This window comes from Amblyraja radiata, chromosome 12 (genome assembly GCF_010909765.2).
Source record: "Amblyraja radiata isolate CabotCenter1 chromosome 12, sAmbRad1.1.pri, whole genome shotgun sequence".
NCBI classification, from domain to species: Eukaryota; Metazoa; Chordata; class Chondrichthyes; order Rajiformes; family Rajidae; genus Amblyraja; species Amblyraja radiata.
Window position 1 is genome coordinate 28341911 of NC_045967.1, and position 25308 is coordinate 28367218.

General features: G+C 44.3%; 1 long non-coding RNA gene across 1 annotated transcript; it reads left to right on the forward strand.

Annotated features, from left to right (window-relative positions):
* The first annotated feature begins 1235 nt into the window (after positions 1 to 1235).
* On the forward strand, positions 1236 to 25077 carry LOC116979388. Its single transcript, XR_004413701.1, has 3 exons — positions 1236 to 1346; positions 22845 to 22980; positions 24998 to 25077. It is a non-coding gene; the product is annotated as an uncharacterized LOC116979388 (long non-coding RNA).
* Positions 25078 to 25308: the final 231 nt, after the last annotated feature.

Consider the following 25308-nt stretch of genomic DNA (forward strand, 5'->3'; position numbering starts at 1 on the left):
TCTTGTAGGTGTGTCATTGTTTGCCCTTTCAAAGCATGCTCATCCAGAAGCGATGCATCATTGGTACTTATTCTACTCAGACAAAGGAGATAGTGATTGACTTCAGGAAGCGAAGCGGCACACATGCCCCAGCTTTCATTGACGGTGCCGAAGTAGAGATGCCCAGACTATCACATAAACCAATCCCCCCATTCTATTGACGCCATTTATAGCTCACGCTGCCTCGGCAAGGCCAGCAGCTTAATCAAGGATGAGTCACACCCTGACCACTCCCTCTTTTCCCGTCTCCCATCAGGCAAAAGGTATAGAAGGGTGAAAACGCACACCTCCAGATTCAGGAACAGTGTTTTCCCAGCTGTTATCAGGCAACTGAATCATCCTACCACAACCAGAGAGCTGTGCTGAACTACTAACTACCTCTTTGGTGACCCTCGGACTTACCTTGATCGAACTTTGCTGGCTTTACCTTGCACTAAATGTTATTCCCTTATCATCTATCTATGCACTGTAAATGGCTCAATTGTAATCATGTATTGTCTTTTAGCTGACTGGATTGCATGCAACAGATGCACTTGTTCATGTGACAATAAACTATACTGAAACTGAAACTGAAACATTTGTGAGTTGTCATGGGTGATGTTGTGCCAACTCTGCCATAGTTATTGAGCTACCGTCTGTGACTCCCGCTTATCATAGATTGTTTCTTTGCCTTATGGCCGCCTTCAGGAGATAGTACCTGGACTTCATATGTGTCTCTGGATCCCCAGTCCTAAATGCCAGAGATCTAGCCATCAGCAGATTATGAATCTTTCTTTTTCTAAAAAATGTTCGTAATCTAAAGGGCTGAGAATGCAACTGTTTGGAGCACTAGTGTTGACAATTTTATTTCGAAGTCACGTGAGTGACTATGTGAAGAGCCCGCCAGCCCGCATGCACATCATATCTGCCAGGTAAGTCAATTTTCACCGGGCCGTTCTATAGCGTGCCCAGAGTAGCTATGGAGGCACTTGGGGGTGTGGGCTGCTGTGGAAGCTCCATAGGATCTAGAGCAAGAAAAAAAAATTACGCCGCAGTTCCAGCTCTCCACGGGAGTTGGAGACCGCCTTAGGGCTCCATAGGAGCTCGGATTGTGGCTGTTGCCGTTATAGCTCTGCACGGCAGTAGGCGGCCGAAATTGGAGACTGCCGGCTGGGATAAATTATTGCCGCTGCCGGCATGAGAGCTCCATACGGGAGCAGGCAGCCAGAGTTTGAGGCAGCCGTGGAGCTCCATAAGGAGCTAGAATTCATAAATTGTGGCTGCCGGCTGCAAGGTCTATTATTGCTGCAGGAGGTTTCCAGCAGTCGGTGAGTTTTATATATAGCAGCGGCCAAGAGCTACCGCTTAGGTAAGCTCAGCTGCCATAACACCGAACAATTTTAAACATAGTTACTGCTACAGCTATGCTGCAGCAGCATATAGTGTATACTTTATTTTTGGGTGGCTGTAATAGAGTTGGCATTAATAACAGTTGCCACTCGGTCACGTTTGTGACTATCGTAGTCGATAGCATTCTAAAGTCATGTTTAATTCTTTGGCAATATAACAATATGTTTTATCATGCCAATAAAGTTTATGTTTTATACGATAATTACAAAGGACATTTATTATCACTTACACCAATGGTGTAGTGAAATTGGACTTCCCATTGTAGTCCAGAGCTCCTGGCTTAGGAAGCTTTGTTTGAGCTGTGCCTATCAGACACCTGTGGGAGCTACACCTGGTGGCGTCATGATAATTTCCGCTCACTAAAGGGGACTATTGAAGATTCTTTTACAAGAGACTCCAACTATATGCATATCGATAAAGTAGTTGATTCTCTGATTTAATAGGGATAGGCTTCTTTTAATCATATAAACGTAATTGCCTATGACAACACCTGACAGGGTTGCAGTATTTCTCCAACTCTGTCTGGCGTATGGGGGCCAGAGGCACTCCAGTCCTTCCCTGTAATACTCCATTGGCTCCAGAGGGAGCAAGGACTCGGAGTCACTAGCAGGTGCAATCTGTTTGGTAAATGATGATACCAACAGAGCACCGATCTGCAGCGGTTCAGCTGTTGAAGGGAGCAGCCTGACTATAAGGTATTCTTGTCTGAGGTAAGGCTTAGTTGTTGCTAGCACAAAAGACAGGTCCACACCGGGTTTGTGTTCCAGAGCAAGAGCTCGTTTATTCTGCAATCACTGCCTTTTATCTTGAAGGTCACTTGACCTCAGTCACGAGGCTCATGCACGAGTTTCTGTTACATTGATTGCAAAGACATCACAGACATCACATCGGTACACAAAATTGCTGGGGAAACTCAGCGGGTGCAGCAGCATCTATGGAGCGAAGGAAATAGGCGACGTTTCGGGCCGAAACCCTTCTTCAGACTGATGGGGGGTGGGGGAAAGAAAGAAGGAAAAGGGGGAGGAGGAGGAGGAGCCCGAGGGCGGGCGGATGGGAGGGTGGGAGGAGACAGCTAGAGGGTTAAGGAAGGGGAAGAGACAGCAAGGGCTAGCCAAATTGGGAGAATTCTATGTTAATGCCATAAGGACGCAAGGTCCCCAGACGGAATATGAGGTGCTGTTCCTCCAATTTCCACTGTTGCTCACTCTGGCAATGGAGGAGACCCAGGACAGAGAGGTCGGATTGGGAATGGGAGGGGGAGTTGAAGTGCTGAGCCACCGGGAGGTCAGGTAGGTTATTGCGGACTGAGCGGAGGTGTTCGGCGAAACGATCGCCCAACCTACGCTTGGTCTCACCGATGTAAATCAGCTGACATCTAGAGCAGCGGATGCAGTAGATGAGGTTGGAGGAGATACAGGTGAACCTTTGTCGCACCTGGAACGACTGCTTGGGACCTTGGATGGAGTCGAGGGGGGAGGTGAAGGGACAGGTGTTGCATTTCTTGCGGTTGCAACGGAAAGTGCCCGGGGAGGGGGTGGTGCGGGAGGGAAGGGAAGAATTGACGAGGGAGTTGCGGAGGGAGCGGTCTTTGCGGAAGGCAGACATGGGGGGAGATGGGAAGATGTGGCGAGTGGTGGGGTCACGTTGGAGGTGGCGGAAATGGCGGAGGATTATGCGTTGTATTTGCCGGCTGGTGGGGTGAAAGGTGAGGACCAGAGGGACTCTGCCCTTGTTGCGTGTGCGGGGATGGGGAGAGAGAGCAGTGTTACGGGGTATGGATGAGACCCTGGTGTGAGCCTCATCTATGGTGGCGGAGGAGCAACCTATACCCAGCCACTGACACTCTCCTCCGCTTAGCGGAGTTGGTCTCACTCTACACCTCCATCCCCCACCAGGATGGCCTCGGAGCCCTCCGGTTCTTCCTCGACCAGAGGAGCAACCTATACCCAGCCACTGACACTCTCCTCCGCTTAGTCCTCACCCTCAACAACTTCACATTTGACTCCTCCCATTTCCTCCAAACACAAGGCGTAGCTATGGGCATACGAATAGGCCCCAGCTACGCCTGCCTCTTTGTCGGGTACGTTGAACAATCCATGTTCGAGACGTACCAGGGCCCCATCCCCGACCTCTACCTCCGTTACATTGACGACTGCTTTGGCGCCACCTCCTGCACCTACACACAACTGACTGACTTCATCCACTTCACCACCAACTTCCATCCGGCACTCCAATACACCTGGACGATTTCCGACACGTCCCTACCATTCCTTGACCTCACCATCTCCATCGCAGGGGACAGACTCCTGACCGACATACATTACAAACCCACTGACTCACATGGCTATCTGGACTACACGTCTTCCCACCCTGCCCCCTGTAAAGACTCCATCCCCTACTCCCAATTCCTCCGCCTACGCCGCATCTGTTCCCAGGATGAGACATTTCATACCAGGGCATCGGAAATGTCCTCGTTCTTCAGGGAACGGGGATTCCCCTCTGCCACCATAGATGAGGCTCACACCAGGGTCTCATCCATACCCCGTAACACTGCTCTCTCTCCCCATCCCCGCACATGCAACAAGGGCAGAGTCCCTCTGGTCCTCACCTTTCACCCCACCAGCCGGCAAATACAACGCATAATCCTCCGCCATTTCCGCCACCTCCAACGTGACCCCACCACTCGCCACATCTTCCCATCTCCCCCCATGTCTGCCTTCCGCAAAGACCGCTCCCTCCGCAACTCCCTCGTCAATTCTTCCCTTCCCTCCCGCACCACCCCCTCCCCGGGCACTTTCCGTTGCAACCGCAAGAAATGCAACACCTGTCCCTTCACCTCCCCCCTCGACTCCATCCAAGGTCCCAAGCAGTCGTTCCAGGTGCGACAAAGGTTCACCTGTATCTCCTCCAACCTCATCTACTGCATCCGCTGCTCTAGATGTCAGCTGATTTACATCGGTGAGACCAAGCGTAGGTTGGGCGATCGTTTCGCCGAACACCTCCGCTCAGTCCGCAATAACCTACCTGACCTCCCGGTGGCTCAGCACTTCAACTCCCCCTCCCATTCCCAATCCGACCTCTCTGTCCTGGGTCTCCTCCATTGCCAGAGTGAGCAACAGCGGAAATTGGAGGAACAGCACCTCATATTCCGTCTGGGGACCTTGCGTCCTTATGGCATTAACATAGAATTCTCCCAATTTGGCTGGCTAGCCCTTGCTGTCTCTTCCCCTTCCTTAACCCTCTAGCTGTCTCCTCCCACCCTCCCATCCGCCCGCCCTCGGGCTCCTCCTCCTCCTCCTCCCCCTTTTCCTTCTTTCTTTCCCCCACCCCCCATCAGTCTGAAGAAGGGTTTTGGCCCGAAACGTCGCCTATTACCTTCGCTCCATAGATGCTGCTGCACCCGCTGAGTTTCCCCAGCAATTTTGTGTACCTTCGATATTCCAGCATCTGCAGTTCCCTTTTGAACACAGACATCACATCTCCCTCTTTACTTTTAAGATGTTACAGGCACTTGTATTTACATTATATACATATTACATTTATTGCATAACGTAGCAAGAAATAGTAAGATTAAATGAGAACTTACCAGTATGAAGTTTGATCGTTATTTTATGAGGAGTAACGTTGAGGGAATACGTGAAGAGCCCCGCCAGGACGCATGCGTGTCACTCTTCAAAGCAGCGGTGTGAAATCACAGATAACTGTAATGACTAATCATAGTAAGATTAGAGAAGAGATACCAGTTCAAGATATGATCAAGGGTGGGAGCGGAGGGCACGTATTCCCTCAACGTTACTCCTCATAAAATAAAGATCAAACTTCAAACTGGTAAGTTCTCGTTTAATCTTACTATTTTACTTCAGAGTCATGTGAGTGACCACGTGAAGATTTTAAAGCTCTGTGATTTCATGCCGTGGAACGAGTCCATGCATCACATCTGCCTTGATTTTTGGGGAGAATAGAGTTAACATCATCAGACATCAATTCGATATTGAAACCCAATGGTAAAAATATTAACACCAATTATTGCCCCTATTTATGGGGTAAATTATATACAGAACTTAAAGTTGTTTCTGCAAATGTTCCAGGTTCAATGACTGGTTTGTTATAAAGTCGTTGGAAAGTTCCTCCGTTGACCATCCTGCTGTCTTGAGGATTAGGTCCATTGGTACGTCCAACTTCATAGCTGCCAATGTAGCTGCAGCCCTGGTGGAATGAGATTTGAAATATTAGTGTCCACTCCAGCCTATTTAGGACTTGTTTTAGCCATCTAGAGATGGTCTGGACTGTCACTGTTTTGAGTGGCTGTTAGTAGCTGATTAAAGTGACATTTCTACCCTCTGATGATCTTAGTATACTTCATGTATGATAGTAAGTGTGTTATAATACAGAGACGACCATCTGTATGGTAGGCTCTGAATTCTGTTTTTTAGGCCTGTTGACCCCTGTCTGTTCTGTATGACTATTACATTGATGTAAAACTTAAATTCCAGATGAATTAATCATGTTGTCCAACATTATTTTCTGTAGTGACTGGACCCTATGTGCCGTGACCAGGACCATCAGCATGACTGTTTTCATAGTCAGTTTCCGTAGGGACAGAGCTGTAGCTGGAGACCAGTTTCTTAACATGGCCAGTACAATGCTCACATCCTATAATTGGGAGTACCTGGTTCTTGGGGATTAATTTTAAAATGCCCCTCATGAGTTTGTTTACCAGGGTATGTCCCAACAGAATGCCGCTCTGTACCTTCGACAGGTATGTTGACAGAGTACTTGTGGCGCAGTTGATGGCACTATGACTGAGCCTCTCATCATAATGGAGGCTTGCCAGGAATTCCAGAACAGACGGGATGTTCATAGATCTGTGGGTGATGATTATTGTTGTGACAGTACTTCCCATTTCTAGATGATACCAAGTACTGATGTTTGGGTGGACTGTCTGTGACCCGCTGAAATAATTCGAGACGTGGAGTCTATAGTTTGTTCCTAAATACCCGACTGATGAGGCAAAGGGAGGGATGCATAAATGATCCCCCAATCAGCGAAGATACATCTGAACCACTACCCCATGTTCTGGCTCCCAAGAACATAATTTGATAACTGGTAAGAGCATGGATGTGAATAGGTCGTTATCTGGTGTTCCATACCATGCTGTTCCAGCAATACATATTTTATCCAACATCCATACAGTGTTTTTAGACTAGCGTGACCTGATGTCTGCCTCTAAATTCAGTTTCCCTGGTAGTTGGTAGCTGATATCCAATCTCTATCTGGATACGCTATTAATCCGGATTAATAGAGACAGTAACCCTAAGACTTTTGCCTCCATCACAGTGAGGAGGTGTTGGTGAACTCACTGTGGTGGATGTTAATTTGTGTTATTTGTGTGTTGTTATTATTACATGGCTGCAGGCAACAACATTTCGTTCAGACCGAAAGGTCTGAATGACAAATAAAGGATTCAATTCAATTCAATTCAATTCACAAATAGTGTTGACCAGATAGTCACATGGTGTCGATATGTTTCTACCCATATGGTTGACATATGCTACCCCGGTAGTGTTGTCAATATGTAGTCTAACATACTGGTGATATAACCCAAAACAATATGACTTAAAGCCATGGCTTGCACTCACTTCCCCAGGTATATATGCCCAACGTTAGTAGTGATGCCTCCTGTGCATTCCATCTCCCCCACAGCTGGAGATGGAATTAGTAGCATCCCAACCAAGGCCCATCAGTATGTGGTTCCATAGCCGGGTAACTGTTAATGTTTTGTTAGGAACAATGCCTAATGTATGTTCCACCATTAGTACCATTGTGGCCTCTGTTGGTTGCTTCATTGTCTGTCAGAATGACCCCCTATAAATATTTGAGTGACGCGTGTTTGCGCTCAGTAATTTGATTATGTAAAGGACCGATATCATGTGGCTGGCACACAGCCCCTAATGCCAATTATTCTACTACCAGTCTGATGGATGGTTTAGTTCCCTGCAAGCCTCCATTAAGGCTGTACCCTTTCTTACGGCAAAGTCACTGCCATGTGAACTGTGTTAACGGTGAACCGCAGACGATCTGTTGTGTTAAATACATCTGTGGGCACCTCCAATGAGTACTATATAGCAAGCATATTTTAATACGATGCTTGCCATGTAGTACCCTAGGATCAATACCTTAGTTGCACCAAAGGTTCCCATCTGTAATGAATATAAAGTACGAAGTATTCAAATTAGTCAAATCTAAGATGAAGTGGCAACCACCTCTAATTATGATAAGGATATTTAGGACACGAATTCCTGTGATTCGTGTTGGATGTCCTCCATAACTCCTATTTATATGGGCACTGTAGTTCAGTATGCGCTTTAGTTTGTTTCTTTCCTTGTAAGCATTAACATTCAGTTCGGTACATGCTGAACTGGAGGATAATGTAATGAATAATTCTAAGGTATACCCCTATACTTCTGAAATTTAAGTGTCGGTAGAAATAATTCTATGCATACAGATAGATCTGTTATCTCCCACCAACCTCGTAAGGAGTCAAACCCACCTTCCTCCATGGTCACTATTAGTAGGTTTGTTACTATTTCGGCATCCCCCGTGGTCGTTGGGGTGCCGGTGTCTGTGATGAGGGTTAGCGCATTTCCCAGGAAGTAGTTTTTAAGATGTTCCTTAATGTGCCCCAGAGTTCCCTCTATGTGAAGTTCTTTCCCTGTTAAGATAAGATGCCTCCAAATTTTAACATTGGAGGTTGGGAGGTTGGGAGGTTCCAGGTTAGCATATAAGGCCAGTGCATCCTGGTGATCTAGGGTCATGTCTTTTGTTTATAGTGCGGCCGATCCCGTCCCGCTGTTAGGACTTAGAACTTTCTTTCGTTTCAATTCCCTGCCCTACCATGTTTTGGTTGATACTGGGAACATTCAGGTTTGCAGTTCCCTGATGGTAAGTGTCTTCCAATAGGTTTTCTGCACCCTATGTGGACTAGGGGTATGTTCTGCTCCTCTGTTCAAGTGCAGCCCAAAATTGACCCCCTATACTCCCCTCTGATGAGGGAGAACACTGTGCAGCCCTACAAGAGGTACTGCTGTAGGACTTACTAGGTGCCCCTCTGTGACAGTCTCCATCTCATGGAGCTGCCACTTACCTGCTCCAACAGCCGCTCCAGCTGGTCCCGATGCTCTCGGGCACCCAACCGGCTCCAATGCACATGGTCACTGGCCATCGTGGCTGCTCCTGAAGCCGTTACTCCTGAGGCCGCTCCAGTTCCTGCAGCCACTCCATCCGGCTCCAATGCTCATGGCACTGGCCGTCACGGCTGCTCCTGAAGCTGCTCCTGTTCCAGCTCCTGCAGCCAGCCCAGGATTGACTCTCGGTGTTCCCCTCTGATGAGTGAGAAACTCTGTGCAGCCCCACACGAGGTACTGCTGTGGGCTTACTATCTGCCCACTGTGGCTAGCCTCCATCTCCTGCCACTTTGGGGTATTTCCTCCAGCAGCCGTTCCAACTGGCTCTTATGCTCTCAGGCATAGGCCACTCCCGGCTGCTGTTGCCCCATCCTGCAGCCGCTCCAACCGACTCCCGTGCTCTCGGGCACTGGCCGCTCGCGGCTGCTTTGTACCTCCTGCAGCCGCTACAACCGACCCCCATGCACACGGGCACTGGCCGCTCACGGCTGCTTGGTACTTCCTGCAGCCGCTCCAACCGACCCCTATGCACACGGGCACTGGTCGCTCGCGGCTGCTTTATTACTCCTGCAGCCGCTCCAACCGGCTCCCGTGCTCTCGGGCACTGGCCGCTCGTGGCTGCTTTGTACCTCCTGCAGCCGCTACAACCGACCCCCATGCACACGGGCACTGGCCGCTCACGGCTGCTTGGTACCTCCTGCAGCCGCTCCAACCGACCCCTATGCACACGGGCACTGGTCGCTCGCGGCTGCTTAGATCCTCCTGCAGCCGCTCCAACCGACCCCCATGCACACGGGCACTGGTCGCTCACGGCTGCCTGGATTCCCACTCCCAGCCGCTCCAACCGGCTCCCGTGTGCTCGGGCACTGGCCGCTCGCGGCTGCTCCTAAAGCCGCTCCAACCGGCCCCCAGTGCGCACGGGCACTGGCCGCTCGCGGCGATTCAGAGTCGGACTCCTCGGAGCCAACGACTGTGATTATGCTTACCTCTCCCGACTGGCCGGAGCCGGCGCGAGAGCGAAGTCGGGAGCAAAGTCGTGCACAGCTGTTCCCATTACGGGAGATCAGCGTGCCGTTTGCTGACACCATGTAAGGTATTCTTGTCTGAGGTAAGGCTTAGTTGTTGCTAGCACAAAAGACAGGTCCACACCGGGTTTGTGTTCCAGAGCAAGAGCTCGTTTATTCTGCAATCACTGCCATTTATCTTGAAGGTCACTTGACCTCAGTCACGAGGCTCATGCACGAGTTTCTGTTACATTGATTGCAAAGACATCACAGACATCACACTGACAACCCCAAGTCGGGGCAAAGTCATAGCCATGTCTTGGGACATCTATGGCAGATGTGATTGGGTGTTTGTCTCAATTAGAACATCTGATGAATCGAATGGTAACACAAAATGCTCCATGTTATGAAGGCATGTCAGGCACCAGCTCCTGGTTCAGGGTTGCAATTTTCCTCCCACTCGGATGAAAGGTTAAGTGGAGATGGTGCCAAAAATATATGCACATATGCCTGAAGCAGCTCCTGGTTCAGGGTTGCAATTTGTCCTCCCGCTTGGATGAATGGAGTGATGGAGATGGTGCCAAACTATATATGCACACGTGCCGGAGGCAACTCCTGGTTCAGGGTTGCATAAATCATCCCACGCGGATGTATGACGTGATGGAGATGGAGCCATATATATTATGCTCCGTATTACGGAAGCATGCACAGGCAGTTCAAGTCATATGCCTGTAGCTGCCCCTGGTTTCAGGGTTGGTATATTCCTCCCACCCGAAAGACTATCACAGATGGTGTCACAAAATATGCTCGGTGTTATGGAAGCATGCACAGAGAGTCCGAGGCATACGCATATGGCAATGCCTGGTTCAGGGTGCAATTTTTTCTCCCACTCTAAGAGAGTGTCAGAGATCAATATGGACTGACTCCAAACATGACCCCGAATATGACTATGTGCCGGGATCCCATGCTTTAATGCATGATGGCGACAATCGAATAAGGAAGATCTGCGTGCTCTTGCCTCTAAAATTGCTGTTCCCTCGGGGACGGACAAGCCACTACAAGAGGAGCAAGATAGCGGCGCTGGCTTAACAGCTGCGGCCCACCTGCAGTCCGTCTGGTTTTTGTTTTCTTTCTTTTTGTTCCTTTGTCATGTTTTAGTTAATTTTGTTTTATTAAGCTGTGTATGTATGTGGGTGGGATGGGAGAAACATATTTTGGTCTCTTCCTTCGGGGGAGGCAACTTTTTTTCTGTCGTATTCCCCGTCCCCATCTCCGTCTGCGCCGAGGCCTAATGGCGGAGACACGACTCAGCCTCGGAGCTGTGGTGGCGGCAGCAGCGGCAGCAGCGGCAGCAGCGGCAGCAGCGGCAGCGGAGACCCGACTCGGCCCCGGAGCTGTAGCAGCGGCAGCGGCAGCGGAGACCCGACTTGGCCTTGGAGCTGTAGCGGCGGCGGCAGCGGCAGCGGCAGCGGAGACCCGACTCGGCCCTGGAGCTGTAGCGGTGGCAGCGGCAGCGGCAGCGGAGACCCGACTCGGCCCCGGAGCTGTGACGGCGGTAGCAGCAGCAGCAGCAGCGGCAGCGGAGACCCGACTCGGCCCCGGAGCTGTGACGGCGGTAGCAGCGGCAGCGGAGACCCGACTCGGCCTCAGAGCTGTGGCGGCGGCGGCAGCGGCAACAGAGGCCCGACTCGGCCCCGGAACCGTGGCGGCGGCAGTGGAGACCCGACTCGGCCTCGGAGCTGTTGCGGCGGCAGCGACCACCCGCAGAGTTTGAACCGGCCCGTTCGTGGAGCAAGGTTGAGCTGCAAGATTTACCATCACCCAGTGGGGTCACAACATCTGGAGCCTGGATCGCCTCGGCGCGGAGGGAGAACAAAGAGGGAAGAGACAGAGACTTTAAGATTTTGCCTTCCACCACAGTGAGTTTGGTGAACTCACTGTGGTGGATGTTAAATTTGTGTTGATTGTGTGTTTTTGTCATTTTTTATTATATGTATGACTGCAGGGAAATGAAATAAATGAATCTAATCTAATCTAATCAGCTGGCCAGTGGCATCAGCTATCTAACAGAAATGACAAGCATGATAGACAGGGTCTGCATATGGAACTTCGCTGAAGCTCCAACAAAAAAAATCGACCCGGGGTTAGAGACGCTGGTAAGTAAGGTCTCGTTATTAACCTCCATAAACTCCGAAATTGAGCAGTCTGTCAGCCCAGGTTGGGTTTACTGCCAGCATGGGCTGTCTAGTCATTTTCACTGTCTCTAGGATAGATCAGGTTGATGTAGAGACATTGGCAGTGTGCCTTGCATAGTAATCTCTTTAAGTTCCAAGTAGGAACAGTTTGGTTACCCTGGATCAGTGTAGACCATCATGGAACTGGCTGGCCACAGGAGTCATAGTGACCAGGGTAGCACTGCTTCATCATCTGTGTTTGAGGTTATCAGACTGCTCAGTAGAATAAAGTAGTTTTTTTTTCAACAAATGGTTTATTTCTCTTCAGTTAGTAGAGTTACTGGTTCATTGGAACCATCATTGCCATCCTCGCTGGGACAGGTAGTTACCAGCAGGAAGCTCGTCTGGCATATAACATAACTTGATTTGACCTGCAGGTTCATGTTGTCAATCAACAATGTATTTATAATTATCCATAGGCTCTCAATACCAGTATTTCTGATTGAGTGGCGGGTCGAAGAGACTGTGTTGTGCACTCTGCCGACTTAGACATGTGGTTTCAGTCAAAGGACTGCGAGGTAATTCCTGATTCAGCCTTGCATTATACTAATCTCCACTCTGAAGGAAAACGCTCAGTATTTATGGTGACCCCTAGTCAAGTGTTGACAGGGAACTCGTATTCCCACACTTAAGGGAGACTGTGGTTTCAACTCTAGTCATTAGCTGCTGATTATATATTATCAGCGATATGTATGAATAACTAGATAATGCATCTTCCGCGGGTAGGAAAGCCAAAAAAAAATTCCGTCCGTAGGATCAATAGAGGAACAGCAGTTCCGAGTGCAATCAGTGACATCTCATCCCAGGATGATTGGTCTGGCCAAGGACTAGAGGGGTATATTTCTGATACTTCTCAAGATTACAGTAATATGGTGCAGGCCGAATCGGTTTAGCATTAGGCTAATCGGATTGTGGGTTTACTTACCCAGTTTAAGATGGATGATTGGGTTTCTGCAATTTGACTGACACAGTGAATCGATCTTATAGTTGCATACTCGTGAAGAGAGAGTGGATGCTGGCGCGCTTTGACTGCCGCTGCTCTCTCTTCACATTGTGTTTTTGATTTTCTGTTTTTGGATTGAATTCTGTTTTTAATTTGTGTCTCTGTGATGTCTTTATTACTTATTTTATTCTGATTATATGTTTTTATTCCTATTAATCTATGTAAGGTGTCCTTGAGATGTCTGAAAGGCGCCCATTAAATAAAATTTATTATTATTATTATTATACTCTGTCATATCTACACACATAAGGCACAGATTCTGCTGTTTTGATAACAAAGCTAGTGGTGAAAGCCTATGCTGCCCTTTTCAGATGAAAGGGCATTATGTCATAGAGTTTCAGGTAATATGCAAAATTGCAGCTGATAAAACATATGGGTTGTCGGTAGATATCTTGTGCGATATTACAAATAAGGCAACATGAAATTTAACAGTATCAATTTGCCTATTCAATCATGCCATGGTAGGCGACTGAAGCAACTCTTATTTACTCAGTCACGAAAGAAGGCTGGGACAGCCTGTCTTCTCGGGCAGTTAGCTCTGCTCGATTGTATGAGAAGCTTGTGAACAACATATGTGAGTCAATTTTAAATGGAAGTAACAGAGGTTTGTATGGTTTCCAGTTTGAGCCTAGAGAAGCTTTTATGTGATAGCACAGTTGACATTGCTTGTGCTGCTTTATCATTTCTGTAGTACCATAAGTGGGACATAAATGATTGGTTATTCACCCATTATTCTCTAACGTTATGCCTACACTCATTGGAATGTGTGATGTATATCAGTAAATAGTTATGCAAATATTACTCTAATTTTCCTAAAGGGACCAGTATCTTAAGATGATTATGCTTTCAGCAACTGATCTCAGCATAAAGAACACAGCTTTTACTGAATCTCTGGCTTAGTCTCTACGACATACTGACATTAGGGTAGCTTGTTATAGAAATAATCTCATAAGCAAATGAGCAGGACTGCATACATTTGATGTTGATAGCATACCCACCAGAGCAGAGATCAGGGATGTCATTAGGTATACAAGTGCACTCATTTGTTAGTGCCTATGAAATGGAAGATAATTATTTTGTTATTCCATAGTCTCAACATATTGCTGATGGCTCATTAGCAGCCAATAGAATGGATTTCCCTTTCATCATACAGTATGAGGTTTGCATAGTGCAGGTTAATAAATTATAAAATTTGGTGGAATATGTCTGGATATTTGCAGATAGTGTTATGCACAATGTTGCATGAGTTATTGTCTAACTCAACAGTCTATTGGGACTACGGTCCATTTAAGAACAATGGCCATGTATGCAAGTTAGCATCATGATGTTAATAACTCTTTTATTTCCCTACCATTAATGGTTTATCTGTTTAAGTGTTTCACACACAGATTGCGTCACTACATGAAACCACAGAGCTTTGAAATCTTCACGTAGTCACTCACATGACTTCAAAATAAAATAGAAAGATTAAACAAGAACTTACCATTTGAAGTTTGATCTTTATTTTATGAGAAGTTGAAGTGAGAGATTACGTGCCCTCCACTCCCAACCTTATTCTCATAAAGATCATTCAGTAGTTCTAGCTCGTTAATCTTCCTATAGCTTAGGTCAGCAACTAGTCTGTGGTTTCAAACAGCTGCTCTGAAGATTGACGCACATTCGGGCTGGCGGGCTCTTCACGTAATCCCTCACTTCAACTTCTCATAAAATAAAGATCAAACTTCAAACGGTAAGTTCTCGTTTAATCTTTCTATTATCATGGAGAATGTTTTGTTGCCTAATACCCCTGTCCCACTTAGGAAACATGAACGGAAACCTCTGGAGACTTTGCGCCCCACCCAAGGTTTCCGTGCAGTTCCCGGAGGTTGCAGGTGGTTGCCGGAGGTTGCAGGTAGTGGAAGCTGGTAGGAAGACTGACAAAAACCTCCGGGAACCGCACGGAAACCTTGGGTGGGCCACAAAGTCTCCAGAGGTTTCTGTTCAGGTTTCCTAAGTGGGACAGTAACCTTACTGATTGTGGTCTAAGTTTCAAAGTAGATATGTCAAAATGTGATTTGTTGGATCTCAAGAGGACGTTCTCTCACAGAAACAAAAGACAATAGACAATAGACAATAGGTGCAGGGGTTCGAGCCAGCACCACCATTCAATGTGATCATGGCTGATCATCCGCAATCAGTACCCCATTCCTGCCTTCTCCCCATATCCCCAAACTCCGCTATCTTTAAGAGCCCTATCTAGCTCCCTCTTGAAAGTATCCAGAGAACCGGCCTCAACTGCCCTCTGAGGCAATGAATTCCACAGACTTACAACTCTCTGTGTGAAAAAGTGTTTCCTTATCTCAGTTCTAAATGGCTTACCCCTTATTCTTAAACAATGGCACCTGGTTCTGGACTCCCCAACATCGGGAACATGTTTCCTGCCTCTAGCGTGTCCAAACCCTTAACAATCTTATATGTTTCAATAAACATTTGTGTGTTCTTTATCATGGTACCGTTGCTGGCAAATTCATTTCACTTGCACTTTATGCGCAATGTGATGAATAAAACTGATTGTATTGTATTGTATTGATTGTATTGTATTGTATGTCTCTATTAGCTCAGATGCTTGAGGAGATTTGACATGTCACTGAATACTCTATTGGAGGTCCACAGTGTACGCCAGAGAGTAAACTGATTGGTTACATCGTGGCCTCATTTAGAAATTAGAATGCTCAAGAGCAACGGAGGCTGCAGAAAGTGGGGGATATTACCCATTCCATCCTGGGTATAGACCTCCACACTATAGAAGAGATCTATAAGAAGCCCTGCCCCAAGAAGGCAACTAATAACATCAAAAACCCACACCACCCTGATCACGTTCTCCTCCCACCGTGGCCATTGATAAAAAGGTATAAGAGCCTAAGAACTGTTATCTCCAGCTTCTTGAAAGCTTCTTCCCATTAACAATCACATTCTTATACCACAATGACAACCCGAACCACAACCCAACCTCAGCAGTGAACCACTCTGAACTTTGTACTATTATGGTTGCTCTAGAGACTTTGGTTCGTGCACTATCATGATCCAGTTCCTTTAGAATAACTGATCATTTATTGTATAGTGTAACTATTGTCGCATCCCAAGTGTCAGTAAAACTTCAGTGCAAATTTGATTGTTTGGCTCAAATCCAATGTATATAACAAACATTCTTGACTCTGGACTAATTCGCTGCAGCTCTGGGAAGTCTTTTCTCTGCTGGTGAGTACGTTCTTAAATGGACTGCGATCAGGATCCTTCTACATGGAGATTCTTGTTGCAGTCATATAACCATATAACCATATAACAATTACAGCACGGAAACAGGCCATCTCGGCCCTACAAGTCCGTGCCGAACAACTTTTTTCCCTTAGTCCCACCTGCCTGCACTCATACCATAACCCTCCATTCCCTTCTCATCCATATGCCTATCCAATTTATTTTTAAATGATACCAACGAACCTGCCTCCACCACTGTAAGCTCATTCCACACCGCTACCACTCTCTGAGTAAAGAAGTTCCCCCTCATGTTACCCCTAAACTTCTGTCCCTTAATTCTGAAGTCATGTCCTCTTGTTTGAATCTTCCCTATTCTCAAAGGGAAAAGCTGATCCACATCAACTCTGTCTATCCCTCTCATCATTTTAAAGACCTCTATCAAGTCCCCCCTTAACCTTCTGCGCTCCAGAGAATAAAGACCTAACTTATTCAACCTTTCTCTGTAACTTAGTTGTTGAAATCCAGGCAACATTCTAGTAAATCTCCTCTGTACTCTCTCTATTTCGTTGACATCCTTCCTATAATTGGGCGACCAAAATTGTACCCCATACTCCAGATTTGGTCTCACCAATGCCTTGTACAATTTTAACATTACATCCCAGCTTCTATACTCAATGCTCTGCTTGCTCATGCCTGCTCCCTTTCTGTAGAATGGTAGACAGAGCATGCCCTGGCATCCCCAAGGACTATTTTAATTTTAATAAAGCTCTATTTTAATTTTAAACATAAATATGACTGAAAACGCAAGCCCAATTTTTACGGAGCCAGAGGTTATATTCATTATACTACTAGAAATCACATAATAATTTATGTGCTAATTAGTCCTAATTTACATATACAAAATAGGTTAAGTAGAAGGTAATCTTGTTTCAGGGAAGCAAACCCCACAAGTCTGACTTTTGCAGCTATATTTATGATACTTTTGGGGATAAGACATAATAGACTTACACTAATTAAAAGTAATTTGCATGTGCAAATTAGACCAGAAAATGGGACTTTTAAATGATAAGAGACTGTCAGGCATTCTGGAATTTATCTAATGGCTTTGATAGTTTCAGATGTTGAAAAATATATTATTTTCATGACAGATTTTTAATGACACAGATATTTGAAAAGATTAATAACTAGTACAACGATCAAATTGACCAGGAATGTGACTGGTAAAGAGCTTTGCAAGAGAAGTACATTTTGCTGTGCATTTAATGGAGCTCTGTAAATTCGATGTATAATACAATTGAGATGCTACAGCCAGCACAACACCTAATAGAACCTCAGACCATGTGCAGGACGCTTGCACACACAAAGGGATGTGGGCAGCAGCAGTGGCTTCTGTCATCATGCACTAATGATGGTAATTCTGTAAAATAGCTTCATGAATAGTGATGTAGTGAACAGGGGGATCTAGGAATAACTGTGCATAGTTCCTTGAAGGTGGAATCTCATATAGATAGGGTGGTAAAGAAAGCTTTTGGTGTGCTGGCCTTTATAAATCAGAGCATTGAGTATAGAAGCTGGGATGTAATGTTAAAATTGTACAAGGCATTGGTGAGGCCAATTCTGGAGTATGGTGTACAATTTTGGTCGCCCAATTATAGGAAGGATGTCTACAAAATAGAGAGAGTACAGAGGAGATTTACTAGAATGTTGCCTGGGTTTCAACAACTAAGTTACAGAGAAAGGTTGAATAAGTTAGGTCTTTATTCTCTGGAGCGCAGAAGGTTAAGGGGGGACTTGATAGAGGTCTTTAAAATGATGAGAGGGATAGACAGAGTTGGTGCGGATCAGCTTTTCCCTTTGAGAATAGGGAAGATTCATACAAGAGGACATGACTTCAGAATTAAGGGACAGAAGTTTAGGGGTAACATGAGGGGAAACTTCTTTACTCAGAGAGTGGTAGCGGTGTGGAATGAGCTTCCAGTGGAAGTGGTGGAGGCAGGTTTGTTGGTAATTTAAAAGTAAATTGGATAGGCATATGGATGAGAAGGGAATGGAGGGTTATGGTATGAGTGCAGGCAGGTGGGACTAAAGGAAAAAAGATGTTCGGCACGGACTTGTAGGGCCGAGATGGCCTGTTTCCGTGCTGTAATTGTTATATGGTTATTATATGGAATACCGATTAAAAAAAACAGCATCAGCATCTTCCGGAAAAGCAATCCCTACCAGGATGAAGGAGACCAGTGTTGCTTCTCAGTAATCAGGTGAGGTCTTCTGCTTTCAAAATTGATGGGTGGGGTGTATCCTGTGCACTGATTCTCTCTCTGGGTGTCCACCTCTGCCAATATAATATTCAATCCAATGTTGAGTAGGCAGGATTATTTGACACTATGTCTGTTGAAATAACCCTCACAATATTCCACCACAAACCTTCTTCCTGCTTCCAGATGAAATCAATGGAACTGATATTCAGAAGGGGATTGTTCAGGGTGAACACACTTCCACGTCACACATTTGGTGTGCATAACGGGAAACAAACTTCTTCGCTAATCTATTTTCCTTGTGGTAAGAAATCTTGTTTCCAGGATAGAAAGGAAAAAAAAAACATTAGAAAGGGGAAGAGGAGGATTTTCTTTATTCAGAGGGTGGTGAATCTGTGGAATTCATTGCCAGGACAAGTCAATGGATATTGTTAAGGTGGAGATTGACAGATACTTGATTGGTAAGGGTATCAGGAGTTATGGGGAGAAGACAGGACAATGGGGTTGAGAGGGAAAGATAGATCTACCATGATTGAATGGCGGAGTAGACTTGATGGGCAAAATGGCCTAATTCTGCTCCTAGAACTTATGAACCATGAAAACAGATTGCATTGATGGCTGGACATGGGATATTAAAATATTGCCATATATTATCATTAAATTAATATGATGCATTGTTCACAATCACATACTGGAAAGTGTGATAATGCTTTAACAACTTGTAATGCACAGTAATGTATTTGTAAAATCAATTTCATAATGTATTTAGTCCCTTTAGTTGAGAACATTACCTTAATGGGGCCTTAAAGGTTGTTATTAATGCCAACGTTTTCCAATTACAGATTTGCACATGGGGAGAAAAAAAGCCAAAACCAGAGCTAAACATCCATGAAACTAATTAATTCTGTAAACATTGTTTCTAAGATTTATCCATTTAGTGGAATTATTCAATTGAGAGTTCTTGGTGCAATTAAATTGGTCAGGTATTCTGAAATGTGTTCCCTTTACAATAACAATAATTTAATCCCTTCTGCATTAACTGGAAAGGGGAAGGAGCACTAAATAAAACGTGAATACAAGAAGCACAAAGAAATGCAAGGGCCAAGACACAATGGAATAGAGTTGTTCAAAAACATGAGGGACCAAACAGGGAGGGGCAGTAAGGCAGACCTCAAAGAATTTGCAATGTGTGTGTGTAAATGCAAGGAGCTTGGCAAATAAGGTTGGTGAGCTGCAGGTATAAGCAGATACAAGAGTTCATATTAATAGCAGTAACAGGCAGGGTTACATCAATCCCAGCCGCTGCACACAGTGAAGTAGACACTAGGCTACAAACGGCTGAAAGTGATGTCCTGCCCAAGAGCCAACCTGATGTTGTTGCAAACATAAATTAAGAGCAAGAGCATGAGTCAGTCACTGGCTCCTTGAGCCTGATCTGCCAGTTTACAATATCTCAATTGATCTGAATGTAATCTGAATTCTCTACACCCATTCCTTCATGGAAACCTTGGACCTCAATAATCTATTTACTTCCCTTTAAAATATTTTAAAATTTGTTTCCAACACCCATTGAGAAAGAGAATTCCACACACACACTCTCAGAAAGAAAATAGCTTTGTCTCTGCCAAATAGGCGACCCATTATTTTGAACTAAGTAAAGATAGAGAACATCCTCCTTCTCAAGACGCCTTAGGATCTAGCTTATGCAGTCAGAATGCTTTTTCAATATTTGAAACTGTCTTACATGATCACAGACATTTGGAAACAGAAGTCAAAATACATTCAGAAATAATTGAAAATAAGTAAAAAGCAGATAATTAATAAAAGGAAACCCAACACTGAAATATAATTATCAGCATAGGAATGCAGTGATATATTGGATGACTTAGTTGTTCAGACTCATCTGTTCAGAATTAAGGAAGACTCTTAATGTCAACATAGACTGTAGAAGTACAGCACAGGAATAAGCCCTACAGCTCAAAATGTTGGGCCCATGATGCCTAGTTAAATTGATCTCATCGGCTTCCACATGATCCATACCCTTCTATTCCCTACACTTTCAAGTGCCTATTTAAAAGCTTCTTAAACGCCACTATTGTATCTGCCTCCACTACCAACCCTGGCAAGGCATTCCAGGCTCCCACCACTTTCTATGTAAAAAGACTTGGCCCGCACATCCCCATTAAACTTTCCCCCTCTCACCTTAAAGCTGTGTACTCTAGTGTAATGGGCCTGTCCCACGATGCGAGTTCACCCAAGAGCTCGCCGGAGTTTAAAACAAAAATCAATCTCGTGGTGCCTCATCACGAGTATTGTTTTACTCCTGGAAATTTTTCACACTGTTGAAAAAACTTCACTAGTTTCCACATTTCCCGAGTACCTACCGTTAGCATTACGAGCCGCTAGGAGACATCCACGGGCTCCGACGTACCCGCTACGTACATTCTATGTACTTATCATGAGTTTATTTATTTTTTTAACTCGGGAGAGCTCTTGGGTGAACTCGCATTGTGAGACAGGCCCTTTAAGCAATTCTACTCTGGGATCTGAGTGTTTACCCTAACTATGCCTTTTATAATTGCATATATTTCCATCACATCTTCATTTAACCTCCGACGTCCCAGGAAAACATAATCCAAATCTATCCAACCTCTCCTTGTTGCTGAAACCCTCTAATCCAGGCAGCATTCTGGTAAAACTCAGCTGCACCCTCTGCAAAGCCTCCACATCTTTCCTGTAATGGGGCGACCAGAAGTGCCCGCAATTCTCCAGATGTGGCCTAACCAAAGTTCTATAAAGCTGCATCATAACATCCTGACTCTTATATTCAATGGCCCTACCAATGAAAGAAAGCATTCCATACACCTAATTTACCACACTATCTACTAGTGCTGCCACCTTTAGTGATCTACGAACCGGGTCTCCAAGATTCCTCTGCACAACAATACTGTTAAGGGTCTTGCCATTAACTGTATACTCCCTCCCAACATTCAACCAGCAGAGATCCCAACATAGATGCCTGCTGAAGTCCACTGTTGACAGATCTCCAGCCACAATATCTACCTTCCAATAACAATTTTCTATGGATAAGCCAGTTCTGAATATATTATGTCATCATGAATCCTGTACATCTTAATCTTCTGGATCAACCTAGCATAAGGGACCTTATCAAAAGCTTAACTAAAATCCATGTATACGACACCCACTGCCCTACCTTCATCAATCTCCTTTTGTCACTTCAATGAGGAAACTAAAGGACTGGGACTCCCACTCATCGACTGCCATGATAGAGCTAATAGTCTCCTGCTATGCTGCATCAGTCTATGATGCTACGGAATCAGAGTTAGTATTTTTAAAAGGTTTGGGGAGAATTTTCTTGGTATTTTTCTTTAGTTAAAGGTAAGTTGAAGAAGTGTTCAAGAGTTATGAACATGCATAATTATGGAAGGTTGGAAAGTGCAAGAATGTTCAGTTGTTTTCAAACAATTGGAAGATCTAATGTGTCCAGGTTTTGTTCTTTGTATTGCCTGCTAGACATACAGGAGAGACATTTGCATAGAACTTTGAATTATTTTGCACCAAACTGTCAACTACATCATCAACACTATCATCGTAACTCTGCAAACAAAGGAGATCAAAAGTAAAACAAAGTAATGAATCTACCGATCCCTATATGTTTATAAATATGAAAGGAAGGTTTCCCCTGATCACTGAGCACTAGTGAAATTCCACATATAATTAGAAGATTTAATTTGCCACCTCTGCAGTGATGACAGTTTTAATATACCAGGAAGATTTCTACACCACTTTGTGCGGGTAACACTATAAATGAAGCAGGACGTTTTTCGGGGGTCCTTCCCTGTCAGCAGTTCTGTAAACACAGGAGAAACTTTTATTTTGGATCCCGTTCGTGGTAAATAAAGCTGGAAGATTTTATTCGTCCCATCTATTAGCAACACTATCAATTTAACAGGAAGGTTCCTGTTATTTGACATTTCTGGCAAAGCCATAAGAGCTTTCAGCACAGCATAAAATGTATTATAAGTAAAAATTAGTAAAATGCTCATTGCCATTTAATATTTCTGGTGTTACTGAATCCTTTAACAACACAATGATCAGGTCTTGCTGGCAAGAATTCATCATCCTATATTCCCAGCCTCATTCATCTCACTTCCAAACTGAATTATCTTAGCTTGAAGCCTCCTAAACTCTGTTGAAGTGGCTTGAGTAACTGTGCAGCCTTGAAAAGTGGGCAGGAGAACAGAAGTCCTGAACCTGAAACCCAATGAAAGCTTTGATTGCCAGTGAGGTTCTATGCCCAGCTTTGCTAGTTGCCAAAACTCTTCAAGTTAAATGTTTCTGAATATGTTTTAGGTACAAAAATGTTTCCAAACTATTAAATCTGACACAAAGATTGAAAAAATAAAATCAGCTAAAACATTATTTTGAAGGCAAAATGATTAAATAAAAATAACTTAGCTTTCCTTTTCTTTTATTCCCAGCTGTTCCATAATCCCAAATGAAACCAATGGAGTCACAAACTCAGGCTGAGGTTTTAAAAGCTACAGATCTGAGAACAGATTACACAGTGTAAATCGTGGAAGGTCCTCTGAAAGACACTATACCCACCAGCGCTAAGTAAGTTCAGGAATTCTGCTTTACATCACATGGTGCTGTAAATCCTGGACAGTGGAATTTATTGAACCTTTGATGGATTGATATTTGAATAAAAACGTGTGCCCGACACCTGTTTCAGTAAAGTGCAGCTTCTGTAAAAACTGCTATTTGTAGGATATGTAACATTACTGCATAAAAGTGATATTAATTTGATTGAAGAAACTTATTAACAACATATAGGGTTTGAAGCTTGTCCATGCTACCTGTGGTTTTAGGGTTACTTCTGGCAGGTTATATATCTCAGTCAATTTGTGACTTTATTCTTTAGGTTAGGCAATTGATTTTAACATTCTCTCGCAACCTGTCTGAGCAAGTTTAGCTACAGGCTATGTGGGATCAACATATAATTCCAGTATGCAGCCAGCATATGCAATCATGGAGAGTGCAAGTTGTCTTTGATCTCTCCAGGCAATACCCAATTCTCCTTTCTTCTGTATGCCCGTCCCTCTAATCAACTAATTGTGCTTCAAAGTCAAAATTACTTCATCCCTACTCTAGATAACCTCTAGTGCTTGTAAAACTGTGAGAACATGTCTAATAATCACAGTCTGATAGTTAGCTGTGATTCTGCACTTATTGTTCCATGCATATTTATTTCATCCTTTGAAATAGCTGTTTTATAAAATTATATTAACATTTCTTCTGATCAAATTTTTAAATCTCCCCGTTAATAATCTACGACCAATAACGAATATATAATTTAAACCTCTCCTGGTGGTGACAGGAGAAATAGAATCTACTGTGAAAAAATTGTTGAGCTAGGAATCTTGCCTGTTCCACTATAATTGTCGATTGACAATTCCTTGATTTAAGGACTCCAATCTTTGAACTCAACAATTTAATGGTAAGAAGAAAGACACAAAATGCTGGAGTAACTCAGCGGGACAGGCAGCATCTCTGGAGAGAAGGAATGGGTGACGTTTCGGGTCGAGACCCTTCTTCAGATGAGTAATTCAATGACAATCTCCTGTAATTACAAATGTGTAACAAAGTCATTAAGGAATACAAAAATGAATTGTTGGGACTACAAAGAAAGGATATAATTTGCAGAGAGTAATGCATCAGTAAGAGATTGACTATTGTGTGTGTAAAACATTGGTCTACCTTTAAGATGTTCAGCACATCAGAGCACTTCACAAACTATTATGAATATTTCTATTTCTATATATTTTAAACTGAGCCAATAGATTTGTTGAATCTGAAGCAATTTGCTGTAAATTGTGCCTTACATTTATTCTATAATTCCTTGAAGGTATTAATTCCTTAATAAAAAGTACTAATGAATTTAGTAGTGATCAAATTTGTATGGCATACAGTATTTTCATCGTTGTGCAAGCAAGCAAATAGACACGCATGCCACATACACGCGCATGCACACAGGCACACATACAGATATACACACACACACATGAGCACACAAGCGGACACATGTACACACTGACAGTTGCGCACACAGGCACACATGCACACATACACACTCTTATTCATCATGTCAGAGCTTAGGGTAGATCATTTTTGCTGAGGCCCCTTTGGAAATTCATTTCTGATTCATATTCTTCACTCCACCTTGTACGTATTTATATGAAGCAGCAGTATTTTGAAGATCCTACAGATAGGATTGGCGGCCAAAATTGGGGGGGGGGGGGGGGTAAATCTGAATAGCATAGCTTATCTGATCTTTTATCAAATAAATATTGTGCATGGATCAAGACACATAATTTAGAAATATCAGATATCTCCTTCACTTTTGTCAGTGAAACCACATAATGTAGAGATCTTGACACAGTATAGGGTGTAACAATGTCCAGAAAAGGTTATTTATCCTATCACTGCTGATTTTGGTGGTAGAAATTGATTACTGTTGTGTTAGAACTAACACTCATAGGTCTAACACTCAGCACTGAAAAACAGCGTGTAATTGTCCCTTAATGTGCTTCCCCTGGCTTTGCAAGGATTAATCAGTGGTTTTCATTCTTAGCAAACTTGAGCAAGCTCCAGGCAATCTGGCCATACCACCCATTTTGGGAAACACTACATTTGCAGACTTAGTTACCTGGTAAGTCACAAACAGCCGATCCCTATCTCAGCGATTTCCATATCAGCAGCTTGATGTAGGTACTGACCAGCAACTTTTTTAAATGCAAGAATATTCATATTTGAGGCAACTTATACATCCATCAATGTGATGATAATTAGTTTCAGTAATAATAATAATTCATGTGAATGAGATAACCACTTTATGGTCTATACCACATGTCACAATTTCAAATGCTTTAAGCATGATACAAC